Raw genomic sequence first — 10,997 nt, forward strand, 5'->3', positions numbered from 1 at the left:
CAACCAAAAACCAAACAAAAGCAGCACACTCAGACTTTTCCCCTTGTGCCAAATGGACATCTGCAAAAACTCTCACACATAAAAGGAAGCCATAGAAGTTTAGTCAGTCTCACGTTTATTAGTTTGTGTTATTCCTGTACGATCAATAAGCCCAAATATTTATGGAGGGATAGCCTAATAGTTTCCTGTGGCGATGCATTTACTGGGCCTGATTTCTTGCACGCACAAAACTTGTTGGGTAATTTGGATACCTAAGCAATGTACAAGGCCAACAAAATGTAAGTGTATTCTCGAAAAGGAGAGTTCAGTTATTAAGACAGGGGTCGGCAACCTATGCCACGCGTGCCAAAGTAGGCATGCGAGCCGATTTTTAATGGCACGATGGAGCCTGCCAGGACTCCAGCATGCCATTAAAAATCCTGCCCAGCCCGGCCCGCTCTCTGCCCTCTGCTCTCCTCCATGGGGGCAGGGAGCAGAAGCATAGATGTGCGCACAGGGTGGGCAAATGGCCCCACTCTCCCGGCGCGGCAAGCCATGGGGTCCGCGCTCCTGGGCCTTGAGGAGGTGGGTTGGATGGGGCATGGGAGTCCCGGGGTCTGTCAGGGGGTGGGAGGTGGATAGGGGTCAGGGCAGTCAGGGGACAGGGAGCAAGGAGGGTCCTGGGGAGGCAGTTAGGGTGGGGGAGTCTCTGGAGGGGGTGGTCAGGGGACAAGGAGCTGGGTGGGTTGGATGGGTCGGGAGTTCTGGGGGTCCTGTCAGGCGGCAGGGAGTGGTTGGATGGGGCATGGGAGTCCTGGGAGTCTGGCTGGGGGCGGGGGTGTGGATAAGGGTCAGGGCAGTCAGGGGACAAGGAACAGGGAGGCTTAGATAGGGGGTGGGGTCCTGGGGGCAGTTGGGGGCAGGGATCCCAGGAGGGGGTAGTCAGGGGACAAGGAGCAAGGGGGTTGGGAGTTCTTAGGGGGGGCAGTCACCCAGCCCTCTCCCTGAGCCTGACCCCCCCCACACGCCATCCTCTGCCCTGAGCCCTACACCCCCACACACACCCCAGGCCCCTGCCCTGAGCCCTGTACCTCCCTCATACACACCCAGCCCTCTGCTTGACTCCTTCATTCCCCCCCCCCCACAACACTAGCCCTGACTCTGGCACCCCCACACATACCCATCCCCCCCTCTGCACCGACACCTGCACCCCCCCACATATCCAGCCCCCAGCCCTGACTCCAGCCCTCTGCCCCCAGCCCTCTGCCCTGATTCTTGCACCCCCTCACATTCCCAGCCCCCCCACACCCCATGCACTCGCCACATCCCCAGCCCCACCCAGAGCACCACCCGGAGCACCTGCATTCCCCCCCACACATTCCCACCTGCACCCCTCGCATCAAATGGGAGCTGCCCAGGTAAGTGCCCTACACCCAAACCTCCTGAGCTGAGCGGGTCCGGCAGCCGGGATCCCTGCTGGCAGGAACTGGCGGATGGAACCCCTGAGCAGCAGCGGGCTGAGCCGCTTAGTCCACTGCCAGTCTGGGGTCCCAGTCGCCAGCCCGCACAGCCCGCTGCTGGTCTGGGGTTTTGGCTGCTGGACCCTTGCCAGCCAGGGTCCCGGCCGCAGGCCTCACTCAGTCCGCTGCCGGCCTAGGTTAACAGAACCCCAGACCAGCAGCTGGCTAAGCGGGCTGGTGGCATAAGATCAACATTTTAATTTCATTTTAAATAAAACTTCTTAAACATTTTGAAAACCTTGTTTATTTTACAATACAACACTAGTTTAGTTATATAATATATAGACTTTTAGAGAGAGACCTTCTAAAAAACATTAAAATGTATTACCGGCATGCAAAACCTTAAATTAGAGTGAATTAATGAAGACTCGGCACAGCACTTCTGAAAGGCTGCCGACCCCTGTATTAAGATCACTATATTTAAAAAATAATTCTGCTACTTGAACATGATATTTGTATGGATCGATTTATATGCAAATCCAGATGGTTTTTGATAGCAATACCAGATGTTATAAAGTAAAATGGAAAGTGTGTGTAGAAACTTATTGCCATATGTATTAGGTAATTGTGTAGTTTTATGTGGTAATCACTCATGAGTATGAGGGAAAATCTCCCTTTTTCCCCTCAAACTGGGAAGGCCATAGTGGCATCTCTATGGTTACCAATTTATTATTAACCATGGGATGATGAGATTGCCGACAATGGCATATAGCCAATCTATGACTGCTAGCAGTAAATATCTCCAATGGCCTGTGATGGAACACTAGATGGGGAGGGCTCAGAGTTACTATAGAGAATTCTTTCCCAGGTGTCTGGCTGGTGGATCTTGCCCACATGCTCAGGATCTAACTGATCATCATATTTGAGGTTGGGAAAGTATTCCCCCCCGTTCCCTGGGTCAGATTGGCAGAGACCCTTGGTTTTTTTTTTTTTCTTTCCTTTGCATCATGGAGCATAGGGCACTTGCAGCAGTGTAAATGGCAAATTCTCTGTAACTTGAAGTCTTTAAATCATGATTTGAGGACTTCAGTAGCTCAGCCAGAGGTTTTGGATCTATTACAGGAGTGGATGAGTGAGGTTCTGTGGCCTGCAATGTGCAGGAGGTCAGACTAGATGATCATGATGGTCTCTTCTTCCCTTAGTCTCTGAGTTTAAAGAGTGTAACTAGCTACCAGTTATACATGAGACAGCAGAAAAGAACTCCTATAGCAGGGGTAGGCAAGCTATGGCACACTGCCCGGGTCCTGGCCACCGGTCCGGGGGATTCTGCATTTTAATTTAATTTTAAATGAAGTTTCTTAAACATTTTAAAAATCTTATTTACTTTACATACAACAATAGTTTAGTTATATATTATAAACTTATAGAAAGAGACCTTCTAAAACGTTCAAATGTATTACTGGCACGCAAAACCTTAAATTAGAGTGAATAAATGAAGAGTCGGCACACCACTTCTGAAAGGCTGCCGACCCCTGTCCTATAGTATATTTCATCTTATCTATGGTACTTTGAAGGTGCCTATCACCTTGGTATGCAAGTACTGTGTGAATCCTATACATACTCCATTCCCAATCTTCCATTTTTGTCTTGGATTGGCAATTTCATTGAGTACAGTAACACCCCAAGCAGATGCATTTGAAGGGCTAGAAACAGCCTGTATTTCAGACTGAGACTGCACCAAAATATCTCTTCTCGAGGCTGATTAGATCAGATAGCCATGTTTGACATGCCTGGGTGCTTGAATATCCCCAAATCAGTGTAGTTTTATCTCAAACCCCTACTTAGTTGTAGACTTCTTCCTAAAGTTGGTGCACTTGAGCACATTCCGTGGGTGGTGGTGTTTTGTTTTTAAAAAATGCTATATATTTAATAAACAGAAACATCTTAATTATGTAGAATAAAATTAGGTTAAGGATTTCCAATAAATTATTAGCAGAAAGTAGTAAAATATATTATAGGTGATAATGCCCTAAAGAGACTACATTTAAATAAAAAACATTTTGGATTATAATTTGACTTAAATTGACATTTTTTTTTGTCTTGAGATCATAAGACATATTGTCTAATTGATTTTTGACTTTGCTACTGGCAACACCTGGCTCTGTATGCATTCATAGCTGTCTCTTAAATTGGGGGCTCTGCTTCTTAGATAGGAGTAGCAAAAAACATCTGTCTGTTAAGCAAGGCCCAATAGAAATGAAGATATTTCATATTATTCTTTGAGGAATATGTACACTTGCTAGAGGGAATTCTGTTTTCCAGATGTAACAATTTTAATTGGGTGATGTGGAAGCTGCAAGGGAAATTGCTGTCTTTCATTTAACATCTGAGTTAAAATGCATCTTTAAAACCAGCATACACGGTCACTCTGCAAGTTGCTTTGCACAAATCTAATATCCAGATTAGTCAGTACTGAATATTTTTTGCTGATTCTGCATATTACTTCTATGAACAATTAAACTTTTACAATTTGCTAAGATTAGTTCCTTTTTTGTCTTTTAATTTTTGTATGCAGAGTTATCACTGGATCTGAAGGATTTGATGTAAAACTGGGATTATTAAGGAAAAGTTTAAAATTAAAAAGTTTAAACTGGGGTCTAGCAGACTACATCTAATGCATACATGCAGTGAACAACATTTTTAGGAAATCAGCTCCTTAATAATTTTAAATGATCTAGTTCAGAGTTTCTTGTTCAGATATTTCATGTCTATTAAACTATATTGCTTACATGCATTTGCTTTTTGCAGATAATTTCTACCTTGACAGTATCTCTTTAATTATTACAAAGGAAAGACTTTAAAAATATATATTTTTTTAAAATCATGTATGGTATATTGTATGTTTAATGCCTGATTTTGCAAGCCTAACCTGCCCTGATTAGTATTTACTCATGGGAGGAGTCCCATTAAGACCCAAATAACTTGGGGGGCTAGCTCAGTGGTAAACCCTGCTAAACCTGGGGTTGTGAGTTCAATCCTTGAGGGGGCAAAATCAGTTCTTGGTCCTGCTAGTGAAGGCAGGGGGCTGGACTCAATGACCTTTCAGGGTCCCTTCCAGTTCTATGAGATAGGTATAGCTCTATATATTATTATATGCATCCCTAACTTTATACATTTTGAGCAGTCCCATTGATTTAAACACATGCTTACATCCCATTGACTTTAAAGGGGCTTAAGAACATGTTTAAAATAAGGCAGAGGGTCCTGACCTCATGGTATACGTGTGTAGTTCAGCCAACAGCTGTGTTGTTTTTGTCTCCTATAAGCAGCCACAGATTTGTTAAACGCTAGGCTTCTCATGTTGGAGAATATATCTTTTTTTAATAAAATAATTATTTCTTAAAGGGGTAACAAGGTAATGAAACAACACCAAGTATTGGTGAGAATCAACATGTAGGCTGCTTTTAGGAAAACATTTATGTATGTACTTATATCTATCCCTATTCAATAAAACACTTAAACACATGCTTAATTTGAAGCACATACTTAAATCCTATTGAAGTCAATGGGATTTAAGCATAAACCTAAATACTTTTCTGAATAAGGATGGATTTAAGAAACAAAGAAAAATACCATGGCTAGCAATGTGTTCACATTAAAGCTCATCATTCAAACATAACAAAGGGCAGCAAGGAAAAGTCAGAATCAGACAGGTTCTTTGGCTTATTATGTATATCAAACATTCACCTGGTTACCACTGAATATCCAAAGAGCTCATGCTAATGGATATAACAACTAAAAGGATTGCTGACGGATAATATGATACGAGTAGTCATGTGCTCAATTCACTATAAACATTGGTAAAATACATAAATATCTAACTGGAATCTAATAACAGAATTTTACATTAAAGATACATTAGCATATTCTGCCTGTACAAAATCCTAATGTTATCATAAAAAGTACTGTGCAATTACTAGGATACAAGGGATTTTCTACACTGTCAACAATTGTGTGCGTAAAACTATTTCCCAAGAATTCGTTATAAAATTCTTAGACATAATAGTAATATATTGTACTCATTTATATATAGAACTGATTGGATAATTAATTGCAATTAAGTTTACCAATATATTTAGCACTGTTTTTCCCTTTGTGAATCATTCATAGGCTGATCCTGATTACACAAAAGTAGTAATTTTTCACCATTTTTCACCAAATAGTATTTACAAACAAATTTCAGCTTATGGACTGTTTGCCAAATATCTACTTTGACCAGGTCTTCAGCTATTTTTTAGTTGATACATGTGATATCTGATTTATCATTTAAGTCACATATTGTTATTCCTGTTCCCTGGTTGGATGACAGAAACTTTTTAAGCAGGAGAATAACAAATTACAAATGCTGGAAGATGACTAGTGAGTAACAGGTTCTTTCAGGTAAGAGTTTGCAGATGAAACATTATTTATACTAACATTCAAGAAGCTTTTAGAATTTGCAAGCATTATTACATATATATTGGCAGTTGTGTGAATGCACATAAATACTATTGATACCCCTGCACCCAAATATCAGCCATGTGAATTCACATGGTTTATTTGTGAAAATATTCACAAACTGCTCTTTGAACTAGTCAGGCATCTTTAATTACGTGCTAGCCTTACATTTTAAAAAATGTCTTATTTCTGATTTTTTGGGGGGGCCAAATTCTTCAGGTAAAAAGAGAGAGACTAGATTTTTAAGAGGCCACGCTTTTACCTGTCCTACTCAGGAGTTATATTTTTGATAATTTGGGGCATTTATTTATTACTACCCAAATCCTTGGACATGAAATCAGTTTTTGAACAAGCTGCGTTAGTGTGACAAATGGAAAGAAAATTCTGTTCTTTACACATGTTGCTTTGCCTCGGCAGTAAAAGAATGGTAGTGATACCAATGGAAGCGGAGGTAAAAGTACAGGATCATTTTTCACTGCCATGAACTTTTGTTGTAAATGTTTCTCCTCCCATAAGCTCCATAATATGTGCAATGTATTGGAAACTTCTCTGCTAGTACTTTCCCTTTTCATACACTTTCCTGATGTAGCTTCCACAAAAAACATCTGTCGCTAACAAATTGAGACCCTCCGATGATATATAAATGTGTATTGGACTTTGAAGAGGAAATATAGAAAATTAATGCAAACTTGAAGTGACAGAGGACTCCTAAGAACGCCAGCCTTTCAATTTTGAATGGCTATGTTTGTAATCAGTATGATAATAGAATAGTGAATTTTAAGTGATTGTGTGATGGCGTGTATAAAGGGATTAATGGGCAGAATAGTTGCTTCACCAGATGTGACTTAAGGTATGTCTACAATGCAAAAAAACAAACACCTCTCCACACAATACACCCGTGGCAGTGAGTCTCAAAGCCCCAGGTCAACTGATTCAGGCTCACACTAAAGGGCTAAAAATAGCATAGTATCAGTTCCCACTCAGGCTGGAGCCCGGGCTCTGAGACCCACCCTCTTGTTGGGTTTCAGAAGCCAAGCTCCAGCCCAAGCTATTTTTAACTCTGTAGTGTGAGCCTGAGTCAGCTGACCTAGGCTCTGAGACTTGCTGCCACAGGTTGTTTATTTTTTTTTTTGGTTTTGTTGTTTTTGTAGTACAGACCCATCCTAAATGGCTGACAAACAAGAGCTGAGATAAAAGGCTGCATCTAGAGAGATGTTGAAGTTGGAGGAGACTCCAGAGGAAAGAGGGAGCTGACAGGAAAAGATCTGCAGCTAGCTGCAGGAAGCCCAGCCTACAAAGGGCTGCATGTTGCCAGGGAGCTTGTGTCATTATCCAAAGTAGAAAGTGGCCCAGGCAAACAGCAGCAAGTCTACTGAATAAGACCCTTGGCTGGAACCCAGAGGAGTGGGAGGGCCTCTGTTCCCCTACTGATCCCTAAGGAAGTAGAGGTAAAAACCCCTGACACAGGGTTAAGGACTGCTGAGCCCAGGGTGGGGCTGAAGGCTTAGGACAGGGTCATTTGATTTCTACTTGATTGGACTATTTATTACCCTGGAAGAGGTGAGACTATTAGGAACCTTGCCAGAGGGCTAAGCTCTCAGGGGGGCAAACAACCCCAGGCTCAGAATGACCACTGACAGGGACACCAGAACTGGAGAGGCTGCTACACCACACTTGGTCATGAGGGGTGCACTGGCCAGTGAGAGACTTCCCGCCTAAAGAGAGCTTAAAAAGGCTGTCAGAATTCCATGGTCTCTTGCATTGTATTTTCTGAGAAGCAGCTCTGGCATAATATTACTCTTTGATGTAGTAATAAATAAATCAGCAGAAAAGTCGTGAACAAGAAGCTCTTGAAGAATCACATGTAATCACAGTAGAAATCCAGTTGTTCTACCTCAACCACCACTGGTGCTGTTAAAGACTTGGGGTGGGGGTGGGGGAAGGTTTTTTTTTTCTTCAAAGGTGTGAATGGCAGTTAGATGCCTAAGGCCCATTGACTTCCAATGTGTGTTAAGCACCTAACTGCTATCCATGTCTTTGAGAATTTTCTTCCATTACCAATCACTTTGTTAAGAAGTCTCCTGAGATTTACTGTGGGCCCACAACTCCCAGTGACTTCAGTGTTGAGGTATCTTGCCAGTCTGTGAGATGTGCTCAGCACACTGCAGGATGGGTCCTTTGGGAATGATTCTGAGAGGTGATAAGGTCCTAAACTTTTCATTAAGTTCAATGGGAGCTGAATCTTGTGCTTGTTCTCATGGCTACATGAGCTTCTCTGGGCCTACATATGCAGCTGGGCATATATTGGATCCTCTCTTCAGCTTAAGACAGGATATTGCAGATGTCACCAATGTACCACTCCCCTGGTCTGATCGCCATGTTGTCCAGGCATAGGTCAGAGCCTTTCCTCCTTCCCACCAGGGCAATGAACAATTAAAGTTTGTCTGCCCCCGAAGACTCCTGAACTCTCTAGGTTTCCAACTCATAATAGGAGAACAAGCCACCCAAATACAAGACCATGACAGTGTTGTCCTCCATCATTAATGCCTTAGCCCAAAGCCATCCATTCCCCCTCCAATCAACTGTTTTTCTAAGTATAGCTAATTGTTTGACTACTTTCTAGGTTCAATCTTAAAATTATTTAAGAAACCAAATAGCCAGTCTTAGTCAGTTTACTATCAAAAGACAAATCACTATACAAAAGGAGGCATATATACCACCCTTTGGGGATGTAGTCTCAAAGCATTCATCTTACATAATGGATCTGTTTAAAAAATATTCATCTAAGACTATATTTATAGTAGACCTGTTACAAGTTAGAGAGTATTTTATACATCACCTGCCACTCTGTACTTGTTTTTCTGTACCATCCTGCACCTTTCCTTGTCTTTTTGAATACTACATTTCAGATATCAGTGGTCCAAAAAAGCACTCCCCACAACTTTACCTGGACATACGAGTCATGGTTTATCTCTGAGAGATTTCATTTTTGATTGTAAGAGCTGAGTTCAACTGTTGTAAAGTGTTGTGGGATATACCCAGGGCTGTCTTTAGGGGGGTGTGGGTCCCGGGACAAATCAGCTAGTCTCCTCGCCAGCCACCCAGCACGCCCACCCATGTGGCTGTTGCTCACCTCCTCATCGCCCCCCGCCCACCACTCGCCTCCTTGCTGCCTGCCCGCCACTCGCCTCCCCGCTAGTCTCCTCGCTGTCCATCCGGCACACCCCCGATCTGCCTGACTGCTGCTCTCCTCCTTGCCATCCACCTGCCCGCCGGCCTCCTCACCCTCCTCCCGGCTGTCACTTGCCTCTCCATTTGCCTCCTCAACTCGCTCACCCACCCACTTCCTGCCTCACTTCCCTGCCCTCCTCCTCACCTGAATATTGGGACAAATGGCATCCTGATTGTACATCGGTGGGGACACGGGACAAAGGGCTAAATAGCAGGACAATCCTGATTTTATCGAAGCGCAGAGGCTCCTAAAGTGCAGGGTCTGGGGTGGTCACCCCGATTCACTCTACCCAAGAGACGGCTCTGGATATGCCTTAGCATGAGTGAACAGCATTCTGGGAAAAGTATAGTAAAATTCACAGTTATCCATCTTGGCATAACTACACAACATTTATAAGTGATATAATGTAAATCATAGTAATGTGGTGTGCAATATGCGTAACATATATGCTGGCTAACAGTTCCCTGCTTGTTGAATGGATCATTACCACTTCAGGATGACACCTTTGTTAAATGGATGTGTAAAGCAGAAGTAAGCGCATTCATGAGAGATATCTAATATTTAAACAAACTGTGAGCAGCAATACACAATAAGTACAATTAAAATGAATACACCATGTAATACCAGAAAAACTTTAAATATAACTTCTATCCAAGTATGAAAAGTCAATACTTCAAGATCCCCATTATGGGTAGATTCATTCAGGGCTTATTCTGCTTTATTCATGTCATTGCCAATCTAATAATGTATTTAAAATTTAAAGTTAGAGGATCAATGTGCATATTGAAAATGGGTAGGTATTTTTTCAACTTCATCTGACTCAGTTTGAATAATGGATTAATTCTGAAAAACAGGAACAGGCATAATTATAGTGTGACCTGCAGCATTGTGAGTCAAACAGAAGTTTGGAGTAGCGATATCACAAGTGAGGTTTCCATACTACATCTTATGATGTTCACGGGCAGAAATTTATGCCAGTTGCACAAAACATCCTGTAACCCTCTCCAACAATACAAACAACACTTACACTTGCACACCACATTACTATGATTTACATTATATCACTTATTATGCCACTGCAGTAAAAGAGGCAAAACAAGCCTTCCATTCCTCTGCGATAAACACTGCCAAATCCACTTTTGCTTAGTGTGCGTTAGCTTGACTATATACTGTGAGATGGGGTGATTTAAGGACAGAATTTTAACCACAATTCTAACTTCCAAAGCTTATGTGGAAATCTTTCCAAGCTTTTCATCCAATGTCTAATACTGTAGACATTTAGCTTTTGTGATATAATTTCCTCTTTTTTATGGTGGGTTTTTCTCCTTTCTTTTTAGTGCATATGCAATGACATCATAGATCATAATAGATCCAGTGACTACTGCCTTATTCTGCTCCCAAAAAAGCTAATTAGACTTTTGTCATGGACTAAATGGGGAAAAGATCAGGCTATATATAAATATATATACATTAAAATAGGTAATGATATATATACACAATATATTATGTGTTGTAATATACATTATTTACATACATTCTAAAATGCATGTTTGTGCAATGTTTCCAGTGTTGTTGTAGCCGTGATACTAGAGAGGCAAGATGCGTGGGCTAAAAACTTTTATTGGACCAACTTTTGTTGGTGAGAGAGACAAGCTCTTGAGCTACACAGAGCTCTTCCCAGGTCTGGGAAAGGTACTCAGAGTGTCTCAGCTAAATACAAGGTCAAACAGATAGTTTAGTATAAGTAGTTAGCACATAGGGACCATTCAAGGTGAAGTGGCCTGTTAGGACAAAAAGGGGGAGTTAATGAGTTACAGATTGTTTTAATA

This window comes from Mauremys reevesii, linkage group 1 (assembly GCF_016161935.1).
Source record: "Mauremys reevesii isolate NIE-2019 linkage group 1, ASM1616193v1, whole genome shotgun sequence".
NCBI lineage: Eukaryota > Metazoa > Chordata > Testudines > Geoemydidae > Mauremys > Mauremys reevesii.